The sequence below is a fragment of the Phalangium opilio genome, unplaced genomic scaffold (genome assembly GCF_054372755.1).
Source record: "Phalangium opilio isolate 3A_F unplaced genomic scaffold, DU_Popi_V2 ptg000061l_1, whole genome shotgun sequence".
In the NCBI taxonomy this organism is placed as follows: domain Eukaryota; kingdom Metazoa; phylum Arthropoda; class Arachnida; order Opiliones; family Phalangiidae; genus Phalangium; species Phalangium opilio.
The window spans coordinates 3,242,846-3,246,071 of record NW_028324178.1 but is presented as its reverse complement, the minus strand read 5'-3'; the positions used below and the strand labels follow the sequence as shown (position 1 = coordinate 3,246,071).

At 43.7% G+C, this 3,226-nt stretch overlaps 2 non-coding genes across 2 annotated transcripts; both read right to left on the bottom strand.

The window, feature by feature from the left end:
• Nucleotides 1-221: 221 nt before the first annotated feature.
• TRNAF-AAA (transfer RNA phenylalanine (anticodon AAA)) lies at nt 222-343 on the bottom strand. The gene is made up of 2 exons: nt 306-343; nt 222-267 (listed from the first exon to the last, which is right to left on the bottom strand). It is a non-coding gene; the product is annotated as a tRNA-Phe (tRNA).
• A 2,130-nt stretch (nt 344-2,473) lies between these two features.
• On the bottom strand, nt 2,474-2,595 carry TRNAF-AAA (transfer RNA phenylalanine (anticodon AAA)). Its single transcript has 2 exons — nt 2,558-2,595; nt 2,474-2,519 (listed from the first exon to the last, which is right to left on the bottom strand). It is a non-coding gene; the product is annotated as a tRNA-Phe (tRNA).
• Nucleotides 2,596-3,226: the final 631 nt, after the last annotated feature.

Sequence of the window (3,226 nt, the reverse complement as noted above, 5' to 3'; positions counted from 1 at the left end):
CATCTCATCCAGTTATTTTCATAAACATATCGCGTTCGAAGTGGGATTCGAACCCACGCACTCATACGAAGACAAGAATACACAGATTCACATCGTGAACCTATGGAACTATGAACCCATGAGTCTGGCGCCTTAGACCGCTTGGCCATCCTGACGTGGTTTTATGTAATTTGGACGTTTTAAAATTACATCTCATCCAGTTTTTTTCATAAAACATATCGTGTCAGAAGTGGGATTCGAACCCACGCCCTCATACGAGGACCAGAATACACAGATTCACATCGTGAACGAAGGAAGCTAAGCCCCTTTAGTCTGGCACCTTAGACCGCACGGCCATCCTGACGTGGTTTTGTGTAATTTGAACGTTTTAAAATTACATCTCATCCAGTTATTTTCATAAAACATATCGTGTTCGAAGGAGGTTTCGAACCCACTCCCTCAAACGTGGACCAGAATACACAGATTCACATCGTGAACCTATGGAACTATGAACCCATGAGTCTGGCGCCTTAGACCGCTTGGCCATCCTGACGTGGTTTTGTGTAATTTGGACGTTTTAAAATTACATCTCATCTAGTTATTTTCATAAAACATATCGTGTCAGAAGTTGGATTCGAACCCACGCCCTAGTACGAGGACCAGAATACACAGATTCACATCGTGAACGAAGGAAGCTAAGCCTCTTGAGTCTGGCGCCTTAGACCGCACGGCCATCCTGACGTGGTTTTGCGTAATTTGAACGTTTTAAAATTACATCTCATCCAGTTATTTTCATAAAACATATCGTGTCAGAAGTGGGATTCGAACCCACGCCCTCATACGAAGACCAAAATACACAGATTCACATCTTGAACGAAAGAAGCTAAGCCCCTTGAGTCTGGCGCCTTAGACCAATCGGCCATCCTGACGTGGTTTTGTGTAATTTGGACGTTTTAAAATTACATCTCATCCAGTTATTTTCATAAAACATATCGTGTCCGAAGTGGGATTCGAACCCACGCCCTCACACGAGGACCAGAATACACAGATTCACATCGTGAACAATGGAAACAAAGCCCCTTGAGTCTGGCGCCTTAGACCGCACGGCCATCCTGACGTGGTTTTGTGTAATTTGAACGTTTTCAATTACATCTCATCCAGTTATTTTCATAAAACATATCGCGTTCGAAGTGGGATTCGAACCCACGTCTTCATACGAGGACCAGAATACACACATTCACATCGTGAACGAAGGAAGCTTAGCCGTTGAGTCTCGCGCCTTAGACCGCACGGCCATCCTGAAGTTGTTTTGTGTAATTTGGACGTTTTAAAATTACATCTCATCTAGTTATTTTCATAAAACATATCGTGTCAGAAGTGGGATTCGAACCCATGCCCTAGTACGAGGACCAGAATACACAGATTCACATCGTGATCGAAGGAAGCTAATCCCCTTGAGTCTGGCGCCTTAGACCGCTCGGCCATTCTGACGTGGTTTTGTGTAATTTGGACGTTTTAAAATTACATCTCATCCAGTTATTTTCATAAAACATATCGAGTTCGAAGTGGGATTCGAACCCACGTCCTCATACGAGGACCAGAATACACAGATTCTAATCGTGAACGAAGGAAGCTAAGCCCCTTGAGTCTGGAGCCTTAGTTCGCTCGGCCATCCTGACGTGGGTTTGTGCAATATTGACGGTTAAATTTACATCTCCTCCAGTTATTTTCATAACACATATCGTGTCAGAAGTGTGATTCGAACCCACGCCCTTATACGAGGACCAGAATACACAGATTCTCATCGTGAACGAGGGAAGATAAGCCCCTTTAGTCTGGCACCTTAGACCGCACGGCCATCCTGACGTGGTTTTGTGTAATTTGAACGTTTTAAAATTACATCTCATCCAGTTATTTTCATAAAACATATCGCGTTCGAAGTGGGATTCGAACCCACGTCCTCATACGAGGACCAGAATACACAGATTCTAATCGTGAACGAAGGAAGCTAAGCCCCTTGAGTCTGGAGCCTTAGTTCGCTCGGCCATCCTGACGTGGTTTTGTGTAATATTGACGGTTAAATTTACATCTCCTCCAGTTATTTTCATAACACATATCGCGTTCGAAGTGGGATTCGAACCCACGCCCTCATACGAAGACCAGAATACAAAGATTCACATCGTGAACGAAGGAAGCTAAGCCCCTTGACTCTGGCGCCTTAGACCGCACGCCCATCCTGACGTGGTTTTGTGTAATTTGAACGTTTTAAATTACATCTCATCCAGTTATTTTCATAAACATATCGCGTTCGAAGTGGGATTCGAACCCACGCACTCATACGAAGACAAGAATACACAGATTCACATCGTGAACCTATGGAACTATGAACCCATGAGTCTGGCGCCTTAGACCGCTTGGCCATCCTGAAGTGGTTTTATGTAATTTGGACGTTTTAAAATTACATCTCATCCAGTTTTTTTCATAAAACATATCGTGTCAGAAGTGGGATTCGAACCCACGCCCTCATACGAGGACCAGAATACACAGATTCACATCGTGAACGAAGGAAGCTAAGCCCCTTTAGTCTGGCACCTTAGACCGCACGGCCATCCTGACGTGGTTTTGTGTAATTTGAACGTTTTAAAATTACATCTCATCCAGTTATTTTCATAAAACATATCGTGTTCGAAGGAGGATTCGAACCCACTCCCTCAAACGTGGACCAGAATACACAGATTCACATCGTGAACCTATGGAACTATGAACCCATGAGTCTGGCGCCTTAGACCGCTTGGCCATCCTGACGTGGTTTTGTGTAATTTGGACGTTTTAAAATTACATCTCATCTAGTTATTTTCATAAAACATATCGTGTCAGAAGTTGGATTCGAACCCACGCCCTAGTACGAGGACCAGAATACACAGATTCACATCGTGAACGAAGGAAGCTAAGCCTCTTGAGTCTGGCGCCTTAGACCGCACGGCCATCCTGACGTGGTTTTGCGTAATTTGAACGTTTTAAAATTACATCTCATCCAGTTATTTTCATAAAACATATCGTGTCAGAAGTGGGATTCGAACCCACGCCCTCATACGAAGACCAAAATACACAGATTCACATCTTGAACGAAAGAAGCTAAGCCCCTTGAGTCTGGCGCCTTAGACCAATCGGCCATCCTGACGTGGTTTTGTGTAATTTGGACGTTTTAAAATTACATCTCATCCAGTTATTTTCATAAAACATATCG